We start from the raw sequence: 27,245 nt of genomic DNA, 5'->3' as shown, positions 1-27,245 counted from the left end.
AGCGGTACACTTGTTTTCAGAGTTACCTAAATTGTTTAGCTTTCTGATTCTGGATCACTGGTCCTACCTTCCATTTTGGAGTTTCCACTTTGACGGCGAAATCTTCTTATTTTACACTCCTAGGAGCCTCACAGCCATTGTTCACCTCCTGACACACAGGCACTCAATATATGCCAACATTCACCCAACACTCACCCTCCTCCCCAGCCAAAATTGAACGAAACAAAACAAATCTCCAGTTATCTGCTGCATAAGACCTATGACACAACTCAGGGTGAGCTCACCTCATTTATTCTTCATCTACAGTGGAAAGAGTCCTGCCCCTGAAGTCAAAAGACCTGGGTTCAAATTCCAGCTATTCCACGTTGGAAGATCATTTAGTGTCTCTGAGCCTCAACTTCCTCATCTAGAAAATGAAGGGGTTGGAAGATGCCATTAGATTGGAAATCAATAATCTGGTGATCCCAGAGAGAGTTTGTGAGCCCATTTTGAACAAGTTTCTTCCCCCCCCCCCCCCCCCCCTTCTCCACTCCCCTCAGCTGAATGCCAGAGGGCTCAGATCACTGTGCTCTATGACCCCTTAGCCCCACCCTACCCAACAGGACAAGAAATGTAAGTCACTGGGCAGGTTTTCTCACTTTTGTTTGACCTCCATCCCTACCCTGGCCCCCTGGCCCTCATTCCACCTGAGGAAATATAGGCACTTCAGAGTCCTTTTAGCCTTAGCTAAAACCTGGAAAAGAGGAAACTATTTTTTTTTTTAAAGAGAGAAAATGAAAGGAAAGCAGTAGATGATATCCAGTCTCTGGCATTCCCTTAGCTCTTCCCCTGTCTCGATTCTGAGCGAGATTGTATTATGACTGTAAATTCTAGTGTTCAAAGGAAAGGAGCCTTCAGCATAGGCAGTTGTTTTTAAGAAGGGGATGACACCAGCCCTGAAGTCAGGAGGACCTGAGTTCAAATCCAGTCTCAGACAGCTGTGTGACCCTGGGCAAGTCACTTAGTCCCAGTAGAAAGAGGAAGGAGAAGGAAGAGGGAAGAAGAAGGAGGAAAAGGAGAAGGAAAAGGAGGAGAAGGAAAAAGAGAAGAAGGAGGAGAAGAAGAAGGAAAATGAGGAGAAGGAGAAGGGGGGGGGGGGAGAAGGAGAAGAAGAGTAGTAGGAGAATGGTAGATGTTGGCAGGGACAGACCCAGGGCAAAAATCATCCTGGAGTGGGCATGCCAACTCCCTGTTCACTGCCCAAGACAGGCACCATTAGCTGGCAGATAGGGTCATTGAGAATGAATCTAGTAACCACCACTTAGCCTTTTCTTGTGTTTTAATTAGGAAGGCCAAGGCATTCTTACCAATTGGCATCTCCCCATCAAGCAGTAAACAGCTCCTTACCTTGTCACTATCACTACTGAGCTAAATTCTCTCTCCGAAGCTGGAAGGAATGAGTGACCTGAAGCAGTACAGGATGGAGGTGGAAACTTGGTTTGATATTTCTTGGGAAATATTAGATCCAAAGAGGTCCCTGCTCTGCTCTCTTCCCCCTCTAAGAGGGGAATCTCGAATGAAAAGTCTACCAGGCCCTTCCCTAGAATACTTTTATAATCACTAGTTGCAGAGAAGGATACCATGAAGCCCCCCAGGAAGCCTTCTCTGAAAACTCAAATTAACCCCCAATCACACAACACCTAAGTGCACCCAGTTGACTCTCCTTTCTGGGTAGAGATGCTAAAGTATGTCTAATACTCCGATAAAATGTTAGATGGCAAGGGTAGACAGTGTGAGATTGTCAGAATGGGGTGGGGGTGGGGGCGGGGCGGGGGGAGGTTGGTTGGAGCCCAGATGGCTTCCCACCGACCAAAGCCTCTGAGGCTAGTGATAAAGATGTACAAAGCCATCTCATCTCTCAAGGGGACCCAGGCTGAGAGACAGGAGATTTGGGCTTTATCTTGATTTTGACACACTCTGACTTCAGCTTTGGGCAAGTCCGTTTGCCTCTACAAGACACATTTTTTCCCATCTGTAAAATGAGAGAATTCCCTCAGTATTCTTAATCTACTGCATGCCCAAACCTGTGAGGGAGATGAATGGTAGAGGATCATATGCGCAATAAGGAAGGAAATCAGCATATATTAATCGCCTTCCATTTGTGAGCCATTTTGCTAAGTGCTTTACAAATATTATTTCATTGGAGCTTCACAGTTCTGAAAGGTAGGCACTCTTATTATCTCCGTTTTACAGTTAAGGAAGCTAGGGCAGACAGAGGTTAAGGTGACTTACCCTAGGTCACACAGTCTGAGGCTGGATTTGAACTTGGGACTTCTTGACTCCATGCTTAGCCCTCTATCCACAGTGTCACCTAGCTGCCTCTAGGGCAGCATGAGGAGCTGTCATGAAAGTAAATCATATCTCTAACTTTTAGCCAGAAAGATCTGAGTTGGAATCCCACCTCCAACATTTATTGTCCATGGGCAAATCACAAAACCTTTCTGATCCTCCATTTCCTCCACAATAAAATGATTTAATCCTGAAACTGAGAGAGCCCTTGAAGCACACTGTTAAACTCAAATGAAATAATATTATTCAGGGTGTCCCGAAAATCTGAGAGCAGTTTTAAGCTTTAATAGTTTAGAGCTGCAGTAAGACATTTGGGATCCCCTGTTTAAAGAGTTTTGCCAAACTTAAGATGTTATATAAGTATCTGTTATTTTTAGTAGATTTAGTTATTAAGCAGAGTTAGTAGATTTTAGTAGATTAGTCACTGCTGTTTGGTGTTTGGTGTTTGGGGAGATAAGATTCACACCTACAGAACAGAAACAATACAACAGGATGTAGTCAAGTGCCTGATGGTGGGATGCATCAGTGTGGGCTGAAGCAGCCAAGGAGGGCTTCAGAGAGGAATGGGACCCTGAATTCAGTACAAGATTTGGACAGGCTGACAAAAGATAGGTGACAGTGGACAGTGTAGACCAGCATGAGCAGGGAGTGTATGGGGAGCGGAAGATGAGACAAGTTTTGCTGAAATGAAAAGTTCATCAGGGGAAATATGTCGAGAGCAGAATATGGATCATAGAAGGCTGAGGAATTTGCACTTGAACCTGAGAGAACTGGGCTTTGTGACTGCACATTATTTTTAAATGAAATAGTAGTAGTTGGTTAGGGAAGGATGGGAGTCAAGAATAACAAGCTGTAAGGGGTTATGTTCCTGATTTCAGTTAGAACAGGCCTGCCTGGCCCAGACACAGCAGCCCCAAGGAGGGGAGGATGGCTCTAGCCATAGCAAGGGAAAGACCACTTCTCAGTGCCTGCCAGGGCTCTAAGGAAGCCAGCAGCTCCCCAAGACCCAGAAGGGGCTAAGCCAGGCTGGAATGGGAGGCAGGAACAGTGGTACTGTGAAAGGGCTGTTTGTGGCTGGGGAGGGGGAGCACACCGAATGGGGTTTATGTCCTCCCTTCTTTTCCCTTCTTGTGGCCAGGCCAGAGCTCTGGTTAGCTGTTGTGGTTTCCAGCCTGCAGGCAGCTCCCCAGCATTACATAAGGTTCCTGACACAATCATTCTTTAAAACACACACACACACACATAAACACACAACCACTGGGTCACAGACATCTTTGCTGCTTATCTTTGTTGCTGTTGAGTGTTTTTTTTTCCCCTTTAAAAACAGGTGGGGGGCCTCCCCCACCCACCCAATCTCCCAACTTTGGGGAAGACAAACGAAACCTCAGTCCCTCCCCCACAACAGGCCCTGTTCTGTGGCTCTCTGGGCAGAGTATCTGAGGATGTTGATTCAACTGGTTTATCAATGGGTCTTAAGGCAGCCTAACAAAGACAGACAGATTCCCAGCCTGCCAATGACCCTACTAGTAAAGATTGTGATGGTGGTGTCCTTTCCCTCCCCACTCTCATTTCCCAAGCCCCATCCTTCCCTGCATCCTTTCCCCATTCAGACAGATAAGATCTCCTTCAGGTCTGGTATATTCCAAGCAAAGGATCTCAGGAAGAACCAGGGCCTGGGGGAGACCTGGCTATTTTAGGTGCTCTTCTGGTTTCCTTTAAGCCCAGAGTGGGCCCACTCCACCTCCCAGAATACCTGGAAGGCAATGAAGAAGTACCTGTCAGGGGCCCAGGAGTTCAGGATTAAAGGAGTGATTGATCCTGTTGGGCAAATAGTAGGTTTCTGCAGAAATGAAGATTGATTTTCGTGGGTGGGACAAACTTAGCCCTTGGTAAAATTGTCAAGTCAGTAAAATGTGTCTCTGGTTCCCACTAACCTCCCTTTTTAAAATTATTTTTTAGAATTGTTTATTATTTATTATAGAATATTTTAGAATGATCCTCCCTCCCTGCCCACTCTGGGCAGTCAACAAGCACTTATTAAGCCTTTACTTTGTTGTTCAATCATTTCAGTCTTATCCCACAACTCATGATCCCACTTGGGTGTTTCTTGGCAAAGACACAGGTGTGCTATGCCAGTTCCTTCCCCAGGTCATTTCACAGGTGAGGAAACTGAGGCAATTAGGGTTAAGTGACTTGCCCAGAGTCACACAGCTAGTGAAGTGTCTTTGGCTGGATTTGAACTCAGGTCTTCCAGACTCCAGGCCTGGTGCTCTATCCACTTCACCACCTAGCTTGATTTACTTATTAAGCGTTTATTAAGCACTATGCTAAATGCTGAGGATACAGGGGAAGGTCAAAAGGCCAAAACACAAAAGCAATCCCTGCCCTCAAACAGCTTAAATACCAAAGGAAGAGGCAATATGTAAACAAACTGATGCATAGGGGATTCAGGAAGGTAGAAGAAAGGTAATGTAGAGGAAGGCTTCAGGGGCTGAGGGGACCACAGGGAAGAAGGGAGGGAGGGAAGGAAGTAAGGAAGGAAGGAAGGAAGGAAGGAAGGAAGGAAGGAAGGAAGGAAGGAAGGAAGGAAAGAAGGAGGGAAAGAAGGAGGGAAAGAAGGAGGGAGGGAAGGAGGGAGGGAAGGAAGGAAGGAAGGAGGGAAAGGAGGGAGGGAAGGAAGGAGGGAAAGAAGGAAGGAAGGAAGGAGAGAAAGAAGGAAGGAAGGAGGGAGGGAAGGAAGGACTCATTCAGAAGGTGGTGCTGGAGCTGAATCTTGAAAAAGGCCAAGAGATTAAGAGGGACATTATTCCAAATATGGTGGACACGCAGCCACAGCTTCCTCTGTGGATACCTGCTAGGTTCCCCAGGCCATCCTAATCTCTCTATTCTCTGATTTCCTGAACCCAGAACAGTATCTGACACATTAGTAAGTGCTTAATCAATGCTTGATGACTAGACCCACCATCTGGCACTTGGCTATATATGTGTATATTATAGTAATGTATATTGGTATATAAGCATCTGTTTATACAGACATAGATGTATGCATGTATGGGTATATATTGATGTATATATGTGTAGATGTACGTATTTATATAAACCTATGTGTATATATACGTATTTGTAAACACAGACACACCTCTGAAACTGAGATAATATAACAATGCATGAGCTGTTATATACATGTCATACATACATATACACACATACGTGTGTATGTTTCATAGCAATGAGTCTTGTCTGCCCAAACCTTAAAGAGCAAAGTGAAGACACTTATGGAAGGAAAAGGATGATGGAATGTTGAGTTCCAGGAACAAGTAGATGGGGCAAGTAGGTTGAACTTGGAGTCAAGAAGACATGAGTTTGAATCTTGTCTTAGTATTCCTGTGACACTGGGTCAGTCATTTAACCACTCTCAGTCTCAGTTTCCTTGTCTGTAAAATGGGGATAATAACAGTATCTCTCTTCCAGGATTTTGTGACAATTAAATGAGATAATAAAGGGAAAGTGCTTTGCAAACCTTAAAGAGCTATGTAAATGCTACTTTTATCACTATTATCACTCTAATTCAACAGAATACACCAAGAGGAGTAAAGTGTGAGAAAAAATGGAAAAGTAGGAAAGGACCAGGTTATGAAGAGGCTTTGAATGCCAAATGGAAAGTCTTCTATCACCTGGAGACAATAGGGAACCACTGGAGTTTACTGAAGGTGAAGGTCACATGGTCAGACATATGGTTCAGGAAAATCTCTCCTGCAGCTTCGGAAAAGATGAGTTGGAATGAGACCAGGTGGAAGGCTGGTTCCTAGTAGAAATTTGCTCTTATCCAATCAAAGCCCAGCCCTTTTGCCTGGCACTGAAGACCTTCACCAGACCTCCACCCGACCTCACTTTCTAGTCCTGAAAGCCTTTTCAAGTTGGGCCTCCCTTTCTCTCCCCCTAGACTGTGCTCATTCAAATCCTTGTTCATACTACCTGCTCTATTTGGCATGCTCCCCCTCCCCTTATTGAATTGTTCAAATATCATCGAGTTAGAACTGGAAGGAATCCTAAAAGTCCTCTAGTCTGAAACTGAGGCCTAGATTTGTGAGGATCCTTGCTCAGGGTCCACAGAGGTAGTAAGTGACTGAAAAAAGGATCTTTGTAAATCTTTAATTAATAAGGATTTAAGGTATTTTTCCCTCCCAGGGCTACTGAGATTTCAGTAGGAGATTCTGAAAGACCCTATAGAACTCTAAAGGTGAGAATGTAAGACCCAAAGATACTATAATAATAGCTAGCATTTATATAGCACCTACTGTGTGCTAAGCACTTTACAGTTATTATCTCATTTGATCCTCACAACAGCCCTGGGAGGTAGGTGCTGTTATTATCCCCTTTTTACAGAAGAGGAAACGGAGGCAAGGAAAGGTCAAGGGACTTCCCCAAGGTCACATAGCTCCGAAGTGTCTGAGTTCAGATTTGAACTCTATTCATCATAGCACTTCTATACCTTACCTCTAATGGCGGGACTGTAGGGGAACCATGGCAAGTAGGTGGTGGAAAAACCTTCCTAATGTCTCTCAAATCATCTGTCTTCTGTCTCCTTTGGAGTTATGAAGAGAGAATGGTCTAGTACTTGGAGAGAGGAAAGAAAGTTCTCTAGCCAGTTTCTGAGAATGAGCGTTTAATAATGGCCTACTATGCACTGGACAAAAGAAAAAACAGTTCTTAGCCTTGAGGAATTAGTGTTCCACTTGGCAAGGGGGAGGGACTAATGAAGTTTTGTTGTCATTCCACATTCTACAGGGCTTGGTGGTTCCTCCAGCACACTTCCTGCTAACCCTGGGCTCTTCCTTGCCTAACACAACACAGGCACAATACCTCTGGCTATGCACAAGCAGACTGATGTTTGGCCCTCCCAGCCCAGTGGAATTTGAATCTCGATATTTATAGAGTTTTACAGACCAGCTTTATCAGGCACATCTCACACTTAGGGGAATATGTGTTCCCAGAGTTGTTGCTGCTTGTTTTTTGCCTAATATTTATGAAGCAGATAAGGGGAAATCCCCAGAAGGTCCTGTTTCGCCCCTCCTTCCTCTCTCTTCAGAATTGGGGAGAGGTTACATGGCATACACACACTTGGTCTATTCCCTAAGCATCCTAACTCAGTATTGGGGAAGGCCCTGCCTTCCTCCCACTCTAGGAACCCACCCATCCACTTCAGCCTTCAAAGGTCTCTGCCAATCAACCTGAGGCAAAAAAATTCTTTCAATTATTTTCCGTAATATCTCTGTTGGCACCTCCCCAGCAACCACATGCACAAAAAGAATAACAAGCTCATAGAACGTTAGAGGTGGAAGGGACTGTAGGGATCATCAAAAGACCGGAGAAGAAGTGACTTGTCTGTGGCCACCCAGCTAGTAAGCTTTGGAGCCAGGACTCCCACAAGGCCTTATGATTGCAAGTCCAGGACTCTTTCTACAACACAGTCCAGCTGTCACAGGAGAAATAAATCCTCCTTGTGGGATCAGAGAGCCTGGAAGCAGGAGTCAGGAATCAAATGATGTTGGAATTGGAAAAAGACCTTAGAAGGCATCTGGGCCATCTGCTTTCCACTCACACAACTACAACCTACTTTGGATTCTCATCACCTCTCACCTAAAATATTGAAATATCCTCCTAATCAGTCTGGCTGCCCCTAGTCTCTTCCTTCTTCTCTATAAAACTGCCAAAGAGATATTACTAAAATATAAAATAGAACCGTGTAACTCCCTGACTCAAAAACCATCCATGACTCCCTATGACTCCTAGGATAAAATATAAAATAGGACCATGTCACTCCCCTCCTCAAAAGTCATCCATGACTCCCTACGACTTCTACGATAAAATATAAACTCTTCCTGGTATTTAAAGCCCTATGATTCTTATCTACATTTCCAGTCATACCTTTTTACTCACTTTCACTCATTCTCTTTTCCAATCCAACTTCCTTGTACTCGGAATTCCATCTCTGGCCTTCAGGACTGTATACAAGTATGCTCCCATGTCTGGAATTCATTCCCTCTTCAACTGGGTTGCCTCATAGAACCTCAAATTTGCTTCAAATCACAGATTAGCTACTACCTCCCAAAGATCCCTTTCCTGATTCTCCCCTTCCCCAGGTTACTGGATCTTTCTCTCTTAGAATTATTTTGTCTATACTTTCTGTTTATTTCCTTGTATATATGTTGTGTGCCCTAAGTAGAATGTGAAAATTTGTTTTTTACGATCTGTCCCTAGTAAAATATAATCTTCTTGAGGACTGTTTTCAAAAAATTATTTTCCACTGCATGCACAGCTCCAGGCAGAGGAGAAGAGGGAGATCATTTCAGGCATCGAGTTCAACCAGAAAACATACCAGGAGCTGGGAGACAGAGAGTCTTTTTTGAGGAACAGCCATAGTAGGTATTTAATAAATAGTTACTGAATTGAGTTGCCCAAGGTCACAGGAAAGAAATAAGAATTTATTAATTATCTTCTATGTGCCAGGTACTTGACAAACATCAACACATTTTATCCTCATAACAACTCTGGGAGCTAAGTGACAGAATCACCCCATTTTACAGTAGAAAAAACTAAGGAGGACAGAGGTTTCAATGACTTGACCAGGGTTGCCACATTTGGATTCTCCTGACTCCAGGCACAGCACTTTATGTACTACCTTGTCTCTGGGATCTTAAGGCAAAGAAATGGGATTTGAGCCCTGAGGTTCTTTGACTTCAAGTACTCTTCCTACTATAACAAACTTATTCATCGTAAATTGAGAGAAGTCAAAGAAAGGGCTGGGATTCCACCCTCTTCCTCTTCTTCACCTCCCTACCCCCACCCCATGCAACAACTCTTTGCCCAGCCTCCAGGTCGATGCAGGCAGTCAATAAGCTTTTACTGAGCACCTGTTATGTGCCAGGTACTAGGGACGGCCTAGTACCCCTTGGAAAAAAAAGTAAAATGTCTATGCCCTCAAGGAACTTACAACTATGCCAGAAGACTGTACGCAAACAATTATGTACAAACAAGTTATATATAGACTATAAATAGGAAACAATCCACAGAGGGAGGACCGTAGAATCCAGAGAGTTGAGAAAGACTTCCTGGAGAAGGTGGGGTTTTAGTTGGGACTTGGAGGAAGGTAGAGAAGAGGAGGGAGAAGATTCCACGCACGGGGAACAAACAGAGAAAATGCCAGGATTTAGGAGATGGAGAGTCCCATCCATTAGAAAGGCAGTGTCACTGAATATGTGGATCACAGAGTCCATGGAGGGGAAGTAAGGGGTGAGACAACTGGAAAGGCTTGGGGGAAGACCTTTGGATTCCAATCCTGCAGGTGATCAGGAGCCACCAGAGTTTACTGAATGTGTAGGAAGGGGGAGGAAGGTGACATGGTGACCCATGGGATTCATCCCCCTCCCCCAATCGAGCCAGAATGGTGGTAAGAGTCCAGGGAAGGAGGCTCACTACCTCCAGGAACTGAGCCTCTATAATGGCTTAGAGATCCATGAGGTAGAAGAGACCCCCCCATCCCCCCAAGTAAGGCATACATGCATCTGTACAATACAGAGTGAAGCTGGGAAGAAAGGATACTATTCAGGGACTGTTTTCACGTAGAGACTGAGTGACATTTAGTCCCCAAAGTAAATTTTTAAATGGTAACTACCAGAGTCTTTTCCAGGGACCCAAAGAGCACCAGCTCTTCTATCCTGGAGGAACCTGGTAGCACCTGGGCTATATCAGACAGATGGACCTTGGGCCCCATCTTCAAAATCTCTAAAGAAAGAAGAATAATCCCCTTTGTGATCTGAGTTAAAGGATTTTAAGATAGGCAGGGAAAAGGCTGTTTATCGCCATTTGATATATGAGGAAACCCAGGCCTAGAAGTGAGGTAACTTATCTGGATCACCAAAGAGTTGGTTGAAGAGCCAGAACTAGGGAGAACCTGAATCTCTTGTCTCTTAGTTGATTCTCAAACCAGAGGTTCCTATCTGCAAAGTCTCCTAGCTCTTGTACTCATGACATCCTTCCTAATATGTTCACTAGGTTCCACTCTTAGAGAAACTTCAGCCCCCTCCCTCCTGACCTATCCTCAAGGAGGAAAAGTGATGGTCCTGATTTTAGAGCTTTTATTTTTTAAGGGAACATGGACTTGTGAATGCAAGGGTAAAGTCACTCAGTAGTCTAAGATCCAGAGGCAGCTAGGTGGCACAGTGGACAGAGCGTGGGCCTAGAGTCAGGAAGACCCGGATTCAAATCAGGCCTTAGCTACTTACTAACTATGGGACCCTAAACCTGTTTGCCTCAGTTTCCTCATCTGTAAAATGAACTGGAGAAGGAAATGGAAACCCCTTCAGTATCTTTGCCAAGAAAACCTCAAGTAGGGTCATGAAGAGTTGAACCCAATTGAAATGACTGAATAATGACAAAGTTCTAAGATCCATAATAACCACCAGGAAGTTACCAGCTAATTTATTTAATTGATTAACAGACTATGGCCAGTGCAATACGGAAAGGAGGCAAGACATACTCTTTGCCCTGAGTAAGTTTACAATCTAGTTATGGAGACGATTCATCATAAAAATAATAAAACTAATAGCTAACATTTATAAAACAGAACAATGCTAATTGAGGGTCAGTGGCACAAACATTAAATACAATAAGGCCTTCAGACAACGAGAAAGATCACAGAGACTTTCCTAAACCTAGGCTATCAAGAATTGGTAGGAACCCATGAAACCATCTGGCCCAGCTCCCTTATTTTACCATTAATAATAATAGCTAGTATTTATGTAGTGCCTACTATATGCTAAGCACCCTGCTAAGGATTTTTTACACACATCGTCTCATTTGGTCCTCACAACAACTGAGAGGTAGTTGCTATTATTATCCCCATTTCATAGTTAAGGAAACTGAGGCAAACAGAGTTTAAGTGACTTGCCCAGGGGTCACACAGTTAGTTAGTCGGTGTCTGAAGCCAGATTTGAACTCAGATTTTCCTGACTCTAGACTTCCTCTTTGAAAATGAAGGACAAACACAACCTGTAAGTAGTGCGAGCTGCCTGAATGGGGAACCAGTCAGTGGGATAACTCAGCTCGTCCTCTCCTAAGAAAGGCAAATTTTGATGGCCAGAAGTTGCCCAGTTAACTTGGGATTTCCTTCCTTCCTTAAAGACCAGACCTTAAACCCTGTTCACTCTGGAGCACATAGATTGGGCCACAATAGGTCCCTGGCCAAGCTCCACTTAATGGTTGTATTTTGGGCCCTCCTGGCTCATAGTGAATGATAATAGTAACATTTTCACTTTTGGTCAGCAACCCAGAGGGTCTTCCCCCTCCCAGTCTGATTTTTTTTTTCTTATATTAAAAGAACCATCCCTTGACTTACTTCTTAAAGAGACCTATTCACTGAATGAGCTTACTTCACTCACAGTGAGAACCTGGAAAGATCTTAGCCTAAAATGGCCAGGGTCTTCCATTGCATCCTGAGCTGTCTCCAGTCAATATCTGGTCACCGGACCCAGATGGCTCTGGAGGAGAAAGTGAGGCTAGTGGCCTTGCACAGCCCTCCCGAACTCAAATCAAATCAAAGTCAACTTTGAGTCATGTCATCCTCTCCCTCATGTCACGTTCTTCTTGGAGAACGAAGGACAGCAAACAACAAGTCCTAATTCTCTATCCACTGCACCACCTAGCTGCCTAGGTGAGGGAGCTGAAGTCCTGGGAACATTTCGATTTCTGTGACCATACTTACTGAAGCCATGGTTTTTAGACAAAGATGGATATAACTGATTTTGCTGCTCAGAGGAGCTGAGCTGGCCCCTGGACAAGGGAAGACAGATTTCAATATAAACTAGGGAGGTGGGTGCAACTTAAAGGATTAGGATGGGAGGTGGGGGGTGAGAGGAAAGGCTTTCCAGATATAGGGACTGATGTGAGCCACAGGTAGAAGAAAGGGGCAGGCTCTATTTGTGTGACAGCCAGGAAACTGGCCTGGCTATTGTCCAGACTCCTTCAACACGGAGAGGCCACACCATCCATTCAGACCCTGATCATAAACTGTCCTGGGTAGGATCTCTGAGGGCCTCACATGAGCTCAGGTGTCGGCCACTCCAGGGCAGGTATTGAACCCTTCACATCAGGGAACTCCTCCTTAGAACAGACTTGCCAACTGGTTCCATCCCTGGAGTTGTACTCACGTTGGCTAGGGTTTTCTTCCATGGGTCTGTCTTACCAGCTTCACGTACCTCAGGTCCCCACATCCAACATTCCCACTTCTGCCAAATGGCCAAGCAACCCCTAGAAGAAGCAATGAAGTCAACCTCTACTAAATCACTTGAAACCACCAGAAGGATTCTAACACAGTGCCGGGCACACCAGGGGCGCATAATAAATACCAGATAACTCACTGGTTTATATTCATACCCTTTCCTTAAAGCAAGAGAGGGAAAATAACAAAAGATAACACCAGCTTTTCGGATGGAAGGGTGGAAGATCATTAAGGTAGGCTCCGCCTTCCTTTACCCCCAGACACCCTGGTCCTTCCGGTATCAGAGGAACCCATTGACACGGAGGTGTTAGAGACTGAATGTGTTACCCTTCCCTGAGGGATTTGCATTTTAAAAGAGATGCTTGCAGACAGCTATGCTAAATCCTAAGGAATGTTGGTCTAATGGTAGGATTTTGGGGAACATGGAAGGGGGGATGGGAGATTTCTGGCCAGAGGGGAGAGGATGTGAGCCGGAAGGAAGTATCCAGTGGATGTGAGAGCATATTTAAGAATATGTGCAGAGTGGCTGTATATGCAGAATGTCAGAACTGGAAAGGACCTCCCAGATTATTTTATTCCAAACCCTCCTTCGGTAGCTATCTGTGCCTCACAGTGGCTTGCCCAAAGCCACCTTCCAACAAAACTGGGTCTAACTGGAGCCTGATCGCCTGAATATGACCTGGAACCTATGCCCAGCTCTTGAACTGCCTCTTTCCTTATCCCTGGACAGGTTTAATATTCCCTTCCCCATTCTGCCCTTGCCCATTTTCCTGGGTCTCTCATTAGCTCTGTCTTTCACCCTCAGCTTTTCCGAAATATATCTTTGAGCGTCAGCTCCCAGCCCAGGTGAGACCTCCTTTCCTTGGGCACTGATTCTGTCTTTAGGTACCCCTCCCCCACCCCCTGATGTAAAAGAAAAAGACCTGAAACGAGGCAGTCGAGTGGTCGCTGTTAGAGGTTGTTAAGCTACGTCATGTCTGACTCTGTGACTTCATTTAGGTTTTTCTTAGCAGAGACACTGGAATGGTTTTGCTGTTTCCTTCTCCAGTTCATTTCACAGATGAGGAAACAGAAGGAAACAGGGTTAAGTGACTTGCCCAGGGTCACACAGCTAGTAAATGTCTGAGGTCAGATCTGAACTCAGTCAGGAAGATTCCAGGCCCTACACTCTATCCACTGCTGGGTTCAGATCCTAGCTCTGCTACTTACTACCTGTGTACCTTTGAGCAAATAATGTCCTTTCTCTAGGGCTTGGTTTCCTCATCTTTAAAAGAGGGATGTTTCATAGAGGATTGTTAAGGTCTCCTTAAATCTATAATCTCTGTGTCTTCCAACTCAAGGATCTCTCCTTTCAATTTTCAGTAGGTACCATTTAAGCCTCAGTGAGAGTCCTTAATCCTGGTACATATGTGTCTTCTCCCTTCCATCCTTCCCAGTGCCCCCTGGTTCAAATGGCAATTTCAAAGTAGCTTCCAACTTAAAAATGGGTGATTTTATGGTCCAACAGCCTAGCTTGAGGCTGGCTGGAGATGGGGTTGATCCAGTCCCTTCAAGACAGTAAGCATTTATTAAGAGACAACCATGTGCATGGCCTTCATTTGAAAAATACTTCTTGCCCTCAGACAGCTCACTGAGGAAATATGACAAGTAAACTTTTGGATAAGACCCGAGAGGAAAGATTCTGTCCAAGGATGGATGTTACAAGACATGTGAACTCACCCCAACTCCAGATCAGCAGAGCTGGGTTTTCCCCAAACACCAGGCTCCCTCCCAAAACAAAAGGAAAGACAAAGTCCTACTGGATATTTTTTTACAACCCTCCACCCCCCCCATGCCCATCCCACCAGCCGTACAAGGCTTCCTCAGGCTCCACCAACTCCAAGAAGCTTACCAGGAACTACTTGGCCTCCCAGAGTTCCCTCTCCCAGAAGTCAAACTATCCACACAAAGACCTTAATTACACATTGTCTTTATTATTCATTCACTCATCGTTCCCTGAAAGTTTCCTCACCTATAAAATAACAGAGTTGGACTAGATGATCTCTAAGGAAGGGACTGCCTTCTTCCAGCATTCTAGGATTCTGTGCAAATCTCGTTTTTCAACTCAACTGCTTCTTCCCATCAGGCAGTGCTCAGTAATTGTTGGTGTTCTTTTGCACCTAGTCCCAAGTCTTCCAGCTCTTTGCAAACTTCTCAGTACCAGACCCTCCTGCCACCCTATACCCAGGGCCCTCATACTGTCTTTCCTGCCTTCTCAAAAAATATTCCTAGAAAGTGTTCACATAAACTCATTCACACTGAGGTGCCAATGTCTGATAATAGATTAAACTGGGATGCATATTTTGGGGATTAGCATTTTAACAGTGATCAAAATTGGTTGGTATTAGAAGGCTGAAGGTCTGAAAAGCTCCAGCCTACTGCTCACTCCTGTCCCAAGAAACTTAATTAATGTCTATATTATACAGGATCATGAAAGCGATGAAGCATAATTTGGAGCTGGCAGAATCCTGGCTCCCCAGTTTGCTTCTTGTGAGACTTAGGGCAATGTGGATCACTGACATGTTGCTTTAAAGTTGACAAAGAGTCTTTTATACTCCCATCGGGGCCTCTCAACAGCTCAGGGAAAGAGGTATTTTTTCTTTTTGTTTGTGTCCTAGGCTTACATTGGCATAGGGAACTCCTGGTCAGGGAACTCCTGGTCAGGGAACTCCCTCTTCCAATGCAAATCAATATCTGCTCCGCCACAGAGAACTGGGGATGGGGAGCATAGCATGTGTCAGAAGCAGGCCTTGATTTCAGCTCAATATCCAATAGTCCATGTTTCTTCTCGTTACATATAGATAATAGGAAGGAATAAAAATTTATATAGCCCCTACTATACGCGAGGCGTGATGCTAAGCACTTTACAAATATTATCCCGTTTGATCCTCACAACAGCCCTGGGAGGGAGGTGCTGTTATTCCTATTTCACAGTTAAGGAAACTGCGGCAGAGGTTAAGTGACTTGCCCAACGTCACATACATAGTAAGTAGTGTTTGAGGTCAGATTTCAACTTGGGTCTTCCTGACTCCAGGCCCAGTATTCTATCATTGTGCCATCTAGCTGCCTCAAAGTACTTTATGTGTGATATTTCATTTGACTGATTCTATTAAGACTGAGTAGCTGCGAAATGCACTAAGACTGTTGGGACACTGGATTATTCCTCATTTTACGGATGAGGAAACAGAGCCTTGGAGAGGTCAAGTCACACAGCTAATAAGTGTCAGCACTCAAAGTCCAGACCTTCCTAACCTCTAGGTCTATTCATTTCCTCATACTACTTCTCAACTGACTTTCCCTTTTTGGGGCCTCATTGGTTTGATGAGATGGTTAGACTAGATAATAGGTAGGCTTACAGATTTGGAAGGGACTTTACATCAATAAATTCAAAGACCCCAGATGCTAGCAACTGTTGGAAAAACTGGAATACAGTCTGGCAGAAACTAGGTGGAGTCCACAGACCATCTTGTCAGCCACCAAGAGAAATCCCAAATGGATAAGTGTCATAGGCCATGAAAAGTGGCATCATTAAACACATTAGAGGGACAATGGAGAAATTACCTTTCAGGCCTATGGATAAGGGAGAAGTTCACAAGAGGGACTTCATAGGCCATCTGGCTCAATCCCCTCATTTCATAAATGAGGAAACTGAGGCAGACCAAGGGATTTGCCTCATGTCAGGCAAGTACTAAAATATCAGAGGTGGGATTTGATCCTAAGTCTTCTGACTCCACAGACAACCTATGCTGTCTCCACCAAACTGTGTCCCTGATCACCTCCACCATCTCTTCCAACTCTAAACCCTATAACTTGTACAATTAAGAATAACTACCACACAAGGAAGAACACTGAATTTGGAGTCACCAGTACCTGGATTTAGACTTTGCTTGTTTCCTTTTGTGACCATGAGACAATCTTGATTTTTCTCTGGGCCTCAGGTTTTCATCTGTAAAACAAGGGAGTTCAAAGAACTCAAAGGTTTCCTGCTTTGAATCAATAGTCCTAAGGATTTTTTTTTGAGGCAATTGCGGTCAGGTGACTTGCCCAGGGTCACTCAGTGATCTGAGGTCTGATTTGAACTCAGGTCCTCCTGACTCCAGGGCCCATACTCCATCTGCTGCCCCTGATCCTACAGCTTTTTGGAGAAAGGTCATCTTTCATCCTTTGAAATAGCCGCAGAGGGCTGCCTTTCCCCACATCCTTCTAGCAGGAGTCTGGTGCTCGTTCCACCTCCAGAGATTGAACTTTCACTCCTCTGAGCCCCAATAGCACAGAGCTAAGACTGCCAGGGCCTGTCTTCCTATCTCTTGAGGTGTTTTGGGTTTTGTTTCTTCCTGTGGCATCCCCTACAATGCTTAGCTCAGGGCTGGGTGTGCACACTAGACCTTCAGTAAATATTTGCTGACTGGCATAGTGACTGAAAAGGGTGCCTCAGAGTTTAGATCTTTGCACTGGTTTGTCTGCTTCCAGAGAAAGTTACAAGTTGGCACAGACATAAATGAATATTTGTTGTTGTTTTCAGTCATATCTGACTCTTCATGATCCCTTTTGGGTTGGTTTTTTTTTTTTGGCAAAGATCCAGGAGTGGGTTGTCATTTCCTTTTCCAGCTCATTTTACAGATGAGGAAACTGAGGCAAACAGGGTAAAGTGACTTGCCCAGGGTCACACAGCTAGTAAGTGTCTGCGGCTAGACCTGAACCCAGGTTATCCCAGTTCCAGATCCAGCATTCTATCCACTGCACCACCTAGCTACCCCATAAGTAAGTATGGTATAGGACAAAACTTGTTTCCAGAAATCCTCAAGTGTAGAATAGTTTTGTACAATTCCTTAGCTGGCCATTCAACTTGGAACTGTAATAGGGAGAGGCAGAGGGAGAAAGAAAGGGAGAGGGAGAGAGACAAAGGAGGGGAAGGTAATGGGGGTAGGGGAAGAGAGAGAGAGACAGAGAAAGAGAAACAGAGACAAAAAGAGATAATAGGACAGACAGAGAGATGGACAGAGACAAATAGATAGAGAGATAGATAGATAGATGGATAGATAGATAGATAGATAGATAGATAGATAGATGGATGGATAGATGGATAGATGGATAGACAGATGGACGGATGGACGGATGGATGGATGGATGGATGGATGGATGCAAGGGTGTACCGGAGCCAGCCCATATAGGAAAGCTGCTTATTATATTTTCAGTGTGAGCATTTACATCTTAGAATTCAGTAAATGTTACCAATCAGGGCTTGACTTATCACTTTGTTAATTGTCTAGACTTAAGAAAGTGATGGAAAATATTAATATTGCAGATAAAACAGAAATACGTGGCGTACATTTTTTCCCCAGAGAGTTGGTTGTTAAACATTTACCAGCACACCACTGGAGATGCCAGAGCACTGATGAGGTACTTACACAGTGCTGGGCACTGTGTTAGCGTGTCAATACTTGGATGGATAATGATAATAATAATGCCTGGCATTGTTGTAGAACTTTAAGATTTGAAAGCACTTTGCATCTATTACCTGACCTGAGTCTCCCAATAATTTACCCCATGAGGCAAGGGCAATAGGTATGTTCCCATTTTCTGGATTAGGAAGCAGAATTCAAAGCAATGAAATGACTTGCCTCCTATTCACATAGTAAGTATCGGTAGTATCAATTAAACCCCAGTCCAAGTCCAGAGCTTGATTGACCATGCCAATTGGTGGTGGATGCTACCTCCGCTAGTGCAGATTGCCACCCAACCTGCATTCTCATCCACAGTCTTCTTCTCCCCAGTGGGCTAGAGGACATACTTTTGAGGCATATTTTGAGGAGGTCTGCACTACACTATTATATTTCTCTAGCTATATAACTGACCCCAACGTCTTTTCTGTTTTTATATCCATGTCCTTGCTGTCTCCTTGTACCTCAGTCATTATGAGTAAAGTGTTTTGCTCCCCTGATTATCCACCAGAAGGGTCTTCAGGTGATCCACAATTTTGAGTGCTCAGATAAGGGCATCCCTTGATTCACATTGGTCCTAGAAGTAAGCAAGAAGGATTCCAATGCCAAATAAATCCAAGTTTCTTCCTGAAATGCTCATCTTTTTAACGCCAACCTCCTTCTGGCAATGGCTAGATGGCTGTGAAACATGAGTTACTACCCCTGAGGTCTGAAGTACTATTACTGTGGGTCACCCGAAGAATGTAGGAGACACACATGGTGAGCGTAAACAGGGGTTGCAACATTGACCAACTATGACTTACATCCAAGAAGAGGGGTAAGAAATATCATCTAAGCAAGTTTAACAAGAAAAGGAAGTCAGCCAGTCCTGTAGCAAGATTGAGGGATAACAGATGAACAGCCCTGGGACACCCTATAAAATAAAAAGGCTAAAAGAAGGTTCTAAGCTCTTGAGGCAGTCCACCATGGAAATTGTATGTCTTCCCATGGGCAGCAAGGGTCATCTGGTCATCTTGCTGTGTAGTGCTCATCATGTTCAGGCATTCTGGAATGCCTGAACTTACTCAGTGACTTACTCAGTTGGTGTGATGCAAAGCAGAGGCCCTGTATATCCCAGACCCAATACAGGAGGAGGCCCCAGGGTGGGAGGGAAACTAGAGAGAAATTAGAGATTGAGATATCGAAGTCCCAAGGTTTTGGTCTCAGAAAGTATGAGGTGAACCAGAAAGATATGGAAGACTATGGGGATGGATAATCTTGGTCTTGGGCCAAAATCCAAGCACTTCCCTAATGAGGATATCAACTTGGTATCTGGGAGGCCTGGGAGATTCTGGATCTAAGTGAGGAACAAGCCAAAGTCTGTGTCCCAGAGGAAAGATTTCCCTGAGTTGGTCACATGGCCAAAATGGCTTATGTATTCTTCCCTACACGATATTCCATGCAGTCCTTGTCTTTGCTTAGACTGTGCCCCATGCCTGGAATGCTGTTCCTTCTCACCTCTTAGAACCTGAAGGTCCCTTTAAGACAAAGTTCAACCACCACCTACTTCCCAGCTTTTTCTGCTTCCCCTTTTAGTTCCTCCTCCAAATGACTTCTGTATTTACCTGTCTGTGAACATGCTCATCCCCCAAGTAGAAGGAAAGCTCTGGGAAAATAGGCACATCTCACTTTTGTTTATTGGGATCACCAGCTCCTAGCACATTCCTCGACATGTTGGAGGTAGTAAATAAATGGTTGTTGGTTGAGAACCAGAGAAAGAAAGAACTATTATCTGGGAAAGGTTTTGAAACAAAGATGTGGGAAGGAGAGGAAAAGGGAGAGAGAGAAAGAGAGAGAGAGAGAGAGAGAGGAAGAGAGAGAGAGAGAAAAGAGGAGAGAGGGAGAAAGGGAGGGGGGGAGAGAGAGAGAAAGAGAGAATTTTCTAGGGAATTGGGAGATCTGGGTCCTAAATGATTGAAAGACAGAGACAGACAGATAGGAAAAAAAAGAGGAGAGAATGAATTAATTTCTGAAGTGATTTGAGGTCCAGAGCCAGTTCAGGGATTAGGTATTATCAGGTCCTGGAGGAGAAGGACTGATTTATAGGGGATAGGAGATCTGAGGCCTAAGAAGGAAGACAGAACTGGGGTCTGGAGCTAGGGTGATGCCAGGACAGGATCTCCAAAGGGTCAGGAAGTCAAAAGAGAGAATTAGTTTCTGAATGACTGGGGCATCAAGGCACTCTGAGAGGATAGACAGAACTGGACAATAAAGACACATAGCTGGTAGATAAGAGGTAATTCAAAGTGCAAGGCCTGGACGCAGGTCCCCAAAAAGAAAGAGGACAAGACAACGAGAATCAGCCTCCAGAGGACTGGAAATTCCCAGACCTGAGCAGAGACTAGGCTGAGATATGGGTCCTAGAAGGGAGGGGAAATGGGCATCATGTCTGAGAAATAAGAAATCCCACAAAGAGGGGAATTAGGAAAGGTCCAACAAGGAAAGGAGAACTAGGGAAAGGGAGATGTGATTTCTGGGGGATTGGGAGATTCTGAGGAGGAAGGGGAACTATGCTGAGATCTGGCAGTCAAAGGAGGGGGAGAAAGAAACATTATTTAGGGGAAAGAAAGAGCTCATGCCTCAGAAAGAAGAGGGAACAAGAGATACAACTTGGACATAGGGCAAGGGACCTGAGGCACTAAAAAGCATTCTGGGCTGGAGTCCATGTCCCAGAAGGGAGAAGGAACTGGGAAAAAGGTTATTAAAGGCAGCATAGTATGACAGGGGGAAAAAACAACCACCAAAACTAGATTTTAAGTGGGAAAAACTGAGTTTCAGTCCTGACTTTGCTACTGAGTAGTTGTGTGACCTGTGCAAAGAACAAGCCCCTTTTCTTTTCTTGGCCTCAATTTCCCCTTCTGAAAAATGAGTTGAGCTAGACAATTTGGAAGGTCCTTTCTAGCTTTAAGCCCTGTGACCTATGAGCCTTTGAAGAGAGGATAAAGAAACAGAGAAATTCCAGGAAGAAGCCAAGGGATGTGTGGGGGAGGTGGGGAAAGGCTACACCATTATCTTTATGAAATGTTGGGGAGAGCTGTGGAAGGGTGGGAGGCAAAGTAACTGACTATTACTACTTTTAAGAAATCTGAGAATGATGGAACTTTAGAGCTTGAAGACATTTATGAGATTATTAGGATTGGATGGCACATTACAGAAACACTGAGTCCCAGAGCACGAAATGACCTTGGATCAGGAGATCACCTAGTCCAGGGGCTCGTAAGTGGGTATCCATAAACTTATTTTTTAAAATAATACTTTGGTAACTGTATTCAACAAAACTGGTTTCCTCTGTAATCCTATGCATTTCATTTTGTGCATTTAAAAATATTCTTCTGAGAAGGGCTCCACTGGATTGCCTGAGAGGTCCCTGTCGCAAGAATTTTACAGATTATACACCTGAACGCCAGAAGGATAAAGGACTTGTCCAGGTTCATATCTCTAGATAGATTTCAATAAATAAATATGCTGACTGCTTCTACTAGTTTGATCACCTAATTTTACAGATGAGGAAACTGAGGCCCATAAAGATTAATGAATTTCCCTAAGATCATAGAGCTGCTAGCCAGTGGAAGAACTAAGATTACAATCCATGTCCTGTTTGTTTGTTTGTTTTTTATCTACACTGTATCTTAGCCTTAGTTTTCTAAAGGAAACTTCTCAGGCCAATTCGAGAAGCTGCTCTGTCTGGGAAGAATTCCTTTTTTGGACTAAACAAGGTCAAATATTAAGGAATGAGCTGACTTCTTCCCCCCTCGACATAGGTGGCTTTAGAATTTTGAATCTAGGACTTTTCCCATCTTCTCTCTACCTCTGGGAGCATAAAAGGACATCGGGCAGTTGGGAATCATGAGACCTGTGAATTTGGGCAGTTGCCTCAGTTGCCTTAACTCTAAAAGGAAAGCGCTGAATCAGATAACCTCTATGCTCTGAAATTCTGTTATTTTTTCCCACGGAGTAGGTTTAAGGGGGAAAAAACCCCAACATTGACCCTTAGAGCTATTCTGGACTCTGGATTGTTCTCCTCCTTCCCCCTTCCCCCACCTTCGAAGCCTGGATGATGACCACTTGTTGGGTACGTGATGGAGGGGATTCTTAGTCAAGTCTCCACCATTAGACTGTGGGCTCCTCATGAGTTGGGACTGTCTTTTGCCTTTGATTAACGACATGCCCCTCACACAGTAGGGCACTTAATATATGTTTACTGACTTTGTGAAGAAGCACTTAAGTGCTTGCTTTGTTCGAGGCACTAATTGAGTTGGCCTGCACAGCCTTTGAGGTCCATTCTAAACCTGAGATCTCAGGGAGCTCAGGGCTAGATACAGGGTAGATACTTTATGGAACTAATTAAAATTGGAGTGAGTAGCAGCCAGACTTCAGGCAAGGCAAAGAGGGTAACCATCTGGTAACACAGGACCTCTGTATTTACATTTCAGTACATCTATTCTAAAGGTACCCCCATCTCTCTCCACGTTATTAGCCACGGAAGGGGGGGTGGGGGGGGGAAGGAGCCAGGTTTCAGATTACTCTGCAGTTCCTTCTCAAGGGGTCCTAGGCTTAGAAATTATTCAGAAAACAACCTCCCCTCCCCCAGGAACAGAGCAGAGATTTATTAAGGTAAGTCACTCTGCCTGCATTTCAAAGACACATGGCTGGATTCCCTCTTGGCCTTCCCATAAAACCCCCACTGTGCCCCAGCTCGGGAGAAGCCACCGATGGGTCCCCTCTGCCCCAGGTCACTTGCTGGAGGATGGGGCACACTCTCCTTTGGCAGTGCGGGCCTCCTCATGAATTCTTCATTTCATTGAAGAATCACCAGGCTAGATATTTTGCTTGAAAATAACGTTAACGAACCGGAAACTGGAAGCTTTAATAAATGGAAAACAGAAAGAAAAAAAAACTTTCCAAGGCCACAGCTGGGAAACACTCACTTTTTAAAAATTCCACACAGCTCCTCGGGCCGGCTAAGCCCCCGCACAAGAGCCCAATTGTCAGAGGAATCCACAACTAAAGCAAAGCTTATTTTTAGAGAACTATTTCACTCGGTTTCAGAGAGCTAATATGCTTTCATGTCTGTCTCAAGCCTTTACTATCTTTTCTTCTATTTCAGAGCCGCCTCCCACCGGCACCCCCCACCCCAGTGCACAAGGACCTCCATTGGATGAGAGCTATTTCCACTCTGCCAGGATGAAAATAAATTCCCCCCTCCTCTCCCCTTCCTACTTTTTCAGAAAAAAGAATGAATTGTTCCTTAAAATGTCAGAGCAGGGCACAGCTCTGTTTCTGAGGCAGTTCTCCTAAGCCTGAGAGCCGTTTACTAAGGTGATGCGGACCCAAGGCTGGTAGGGTAGGGTAGGGTAGGGTAGGGTAGGGTAGGGTAGGGCAGGGTAGGGCAGAGCAGGGCAGAGCAGGGCTGGGCAGAGCAGGGCTGGGCAGGGTTGGGCAGAGCAGAACAGGGCCCTCCACTGGGGTTATAAGGTTTGGTTCAGCAGGCTGCTTCCTTCTCCCTGCCCCACCCCACAGGAAACGTTGGGTTTTTTTTTTGTTTTTTTTTTTACAGCTCTGGCTGACATTTCCTGGTTTTGAAAGAAGTTTTTAAAATTAAGAAATGACTACTAAAAATGAAATGTTCTCTCCTGACTTGCTTGTCCTGCAAGCACACACATTCATTTTTATATTCATATTCATTCTCTCTCTGTGTGTTTAATTATTCCTGACTTCAAGGCCAAAATGCTAGCAAACTAGTCCTGTGGAGTGAGGTTGGGAGAACTGGTCAAACCAGGTTTTTCAAACAAGCACAAAGCACCAGGGGTGGGCCCCAGAGCACCTATGGGTTCCTCCTGACTCTTTGGTCTCTCCCAATGGTCTCTGGCTGTGTCCAGCCCACAGGTTGAGCTCTGGCTCCTGTCCCTGACATCTCATTTGGTCTCTCAAGAGAACCCCTGCAAGCAAGCTGAACCAAACAGGAACTGCCTCGGGGCCTGATTTCTCAAGCAACAACAGCTCAGCACAGTTAGTAGGACCGGGGGTGGTGAGGCACGAATCAGACAGTCAATCAACAAACATTTGTGCTAACAATGTGCCAGGTACTGGGCTAATAACCTGGGAATACGAAGAAATGCAAAAATCACTGTCCTGGCCCCAAAGGAGATCACTTTCTGGTGGGAGAGACAGTGTGCAAAATGTACATATAAGATATCATATATGTGTGTGGTGTGTATGTGTGTGTGCGTGTGTGTGTGTAAAGAGAGGTGTAGATATGTATGTATGTGTATATATATATATATATACACTCAAGGAAACCTTTATGTGCATATATATTTTATATGCATGTGTATACACACATACACACACACACACATACACATATGTATGTACCTTCTAAAGAGACCTTTTTCAATCCCCCTTCCCCAATGCCTTCCCTTTGAGGTTACCTTTCACCTACACTACTGATAGGATATACACACGCACATACATGCACAGAAAGCTATGTATGTATGTATGTATATAAAGGTCTCCTGCTGAAGGCAAAATTTGAGCTGACAGTCTCCTCAGCCAGAAAAAAAGAGCAAGTTTCACTAATGGTGGGTAAGCCAGACCCCAATCTCCATCAATCATCATGCCAAACCTTAGTGGACCACAGCCCTCACCCTAACTCCCAACAGCCACGCCCCCCTAGAGACCAAACTTCTAACCCAAAGAAAATTCAGGAAGTTTTAGTTCCCATACCTACTTAGCACTTGCCACCTAAAATCTATCTCTGGGAGTAAACAAATGTTTCCCAAGCCCCCAGATGCAAACATGTAGGTAGATACACATTTCCTCACCAGCACTTTTCCAGTTATCACTTTGCAGACTTTAAAAGCTGATGGCCCTCAGTACTGAGGTTAGGACAATTGGACAAGCTAGCCAGTTCTCTCTAAGGCAATGGGGAAGGCAGTGGCCTCAGCTAGCTGCCACAGCTGAGTGAGGTTCCAGTGCTCAGTTTGTACAATCTATTCAGACATGCAAGGCAGTCAGCTTTGGCCTGCTCAATAGTTTTTTTTGTCTACTCTCTCCACACAACTGCACAGAGTCGGGGGGAGGAATGGAAAATAAGTCCATGGTGCATGCATCCTTTATCTGAAAGACTTTAAATTTAAAAGCTGCCTGAGAAATATACTGATTAAAAAAAAAAAAGCCCATCCCTAATACCCCTATTAGCAGGAGCCAAACAACATCTCTCCTTCTGTGCTCATTTTCACAAATGACTGCAGGAATTTTATCTTGGGTGTAATGCCTCTCTGCCTGGGTGGGAGCCAGGTTGGATTCAGTTACTCCAAAGACACCAACATGAGAAGCATGGCTTATACTTGTAAGTTCAACTATTACTTTGGGTATTATTATTATTTTCAATCCCCAAAGAGTCCTTCTGCTTTCAAATTCCCAGAGGCCCCTAGCTCACAAAAAAACCTTTTTAGCAAGAGGAGAGACAGAAGTTTTTGGAGTTCCACGGTCATTCAAGTTCCTGGAGGAAGACAAGGCATTGTTATGTAGATCACACTGATCTGGTGATGAAGGCCATTCATTTCTGAATAGTCTGCCTGGCTTTACAAGTTTCAAGAGGTTCTACAGTAAAAGACCCTGACAATTACACTTTCAACTAATTTTTAAAAACGAGTGTGTTTGAAGGCACAAAAAAACTCAGCATTTTACCCTTTTGATCAGACTTTCTTGGAGAGAAAGGCTGGTGGTGGGGAGGGGGAAGTTTTGGCCTAAGGAAGAAAACAAGTATTTCCAAAAGCACACTGGTATAAATAACAACCTGTATTAAACGGCTTATCCCTTACAAGAAGGGGCCAACTGCAGGAAGCTGTTTCAGGTCTGCACTCCAATGTTCCCTTCCCCCTTTTCAAACTGATGCACACAGCAAGCGACGAGTCATCTGAGAGAACTCTGAAATTGTTATCCATTCTATTCTGGCAGGGTGTTCAGAACAAGGGCTGGAGCACACACACAAAAACCACTTGAATTAACACACCAGTGCAATCATCTTTAATGTCAAACAGCTGTTTGACAACTTTCAGGATTCTGAAGGCTTCATATCTGTACCCAAAAGCCCCAAACTCAACAGTGAGTCACAGTGAGAGCCTAGTTAATAAAGGTCTACAGAAGAGATAAAAAGTACAGCTGTTTTTGGAAAAGAAAATATAACCAATTGGTAAATCTCCCTTACCTATTTTGGAAAAAGTGAATAGGAGTGGTTAAAAACATAAAACAAATCAACAGTTTTTTTTTTCTTTTAAGCCTTGCTGTTTCACTTAATTGATGGACCGATCAACGTCATCAATGGCAGTATGATGGCTTTGGAGAAATGGGGATTTGTCTTCGTAGCGACCAATTCCTTTCCTACAATTTGAGTGCTTACTCCCAGAGGAAGCTATGTGGGCAAACAAACCCCACCCAGAGATAAGTTCAACTGGTTTAACCTTCCCTTAAGATTCCCCACTTCTTACTATCCCCTCCCCCAATCCCCACAATTCCTTACATCACATTTGTTTCCAAAACGTCCTGGCCCCAACATTCTACCTCCTATTGAAGGGTGAAGGTGGCTGGGGAGCCCCCAACTTGAAATCTTGTCATCAGGCTCACAAAGGGATTCCCAGAAATTCCCATAATGCCAAATCCCTGAGGTCCTGTTGAGAGGCTGATTTACTAAATTGTGAACAGCTCTGGAAACCTCCAGTGTTTGTCACATGGTGGCCTGAATCATAGGAAACCACACCTCCTTCCTTTCTTCCCCTCCTCCCAACTGCACCTTATCCATAGCAATGCAGACACTAATTCCAAGCCACCTAATTCCTCTAGACTAACGTTACCCAGATCTCCAAGGCCTGCCTTTTCTGGGGCACTCAAATTTTTATTTAACAGGGAGGATGAATTAGAGAACAGGATTTCTTTTTTTTTTTTAATGTATATAGTACATATGTACATAACTTTCCTCATGAGAAAGCCAGGAAAGCAATCTCAATCCATAAACTTTTTAGCAAGACCTCACGTTAATTAAATATAAGCACTTAATAAGCAGCTTTGTTGCAACCAAAACAAAGAGCGGAGAATCTCTCCTCCCAGCCTGAAGAGGA

The 27,245-nt window shown here is 44.3% G+C and overlaps 1 long non-coding RNA gene across 1 annotated transcript; it reads right to left on the bottom strand.

The window, feature by feature from the left end:
• Positions 1–275: 275 nt before the first annotated feature.
• On the bottom strand, positions 276–26,795 carry LOC140521077 (uncharacterized). Its single transcript, XR_011972778.1, has 2 exons — positions 26,651–26,795; positions 276–406 (listed from the first exon to the last, which is right to left on the bottom strand). It is a non-coding gene; the product is annotated as an uncharacterized lncRNA (long non-coding RNA).
• Positions 26,796–27,245: the final 450 nt, after the last annotated feature.

The sequence above is a fragment of the Notamacropus eugenii genome, chromosome 1 (genome assembly GCF_028372415.1).
Source record: "Notamacropus eugenii isolate mMacEug1 chromosome 1, mMacEug1.pri_v2, whole genome shotgun sequence".
Taxonomy (NCBI): Eukaryota; Metazoa; Chordata; class Mammalia; order Diprotodontia; family Macropodidae; genus Notamacropus; species Notamacropus eugenii.
Note: the sequence above shows the minus strand (reverse complement) of the source record. Positions and strands in the feature narration are given on the sequence as shown.